Genomic DNA, 464 nt, shown 5'->3' on the forward strand with positions numbered 1-464 from the left:
TGATTATTTATTTTACATCTTCATCAATCAATCATCAATTAATCTAAAATTGGTCACTGTGGGCTTCCATAGATTTTCCTCTTTCGAAGTCAATTAGTTTTTTTTCTTGCTGAGAAAATTATAGCACACTTTGGAAAACGCCAAAAGTGTGAACAACTTCATGACAGCTGATGAAGTTTACATAAAGTCACCAAGTAGCACTGAAGGAAACTTTTAGTTTTGCTGTGTTACTTCAAATTGGACACTTTGACTATAACAAGGAAATGCAGGTGAAGGCACCTTCCCACCACAGCATCCTTTCCTCTGCACACTCATCTCTCATCTCTGAAATATTAAGTCCTTTGAACACTATTTACAACTATCTACAATCAGATGTGAGCAGGGACGGCCTTTCGTCTATTTAAGTGCAACCGACTCACAAACACACACACAAAAATCGGAGGAATGAATGTGAAAGAAACTCA

Source organism: Sander lucioperca, chromosome 18, assembly GCF_008315115.2.
Source record: "Sander lucioperca isolate FBNREF2018 chromosome 18, SLUC_FBN_1.2, whole genome shotgun sequence".
NCBI lineage: Eukaryota > Metazoa > Chordata > Actinopteri > Perciformes > Percidae > Sander > Sander lucioperca.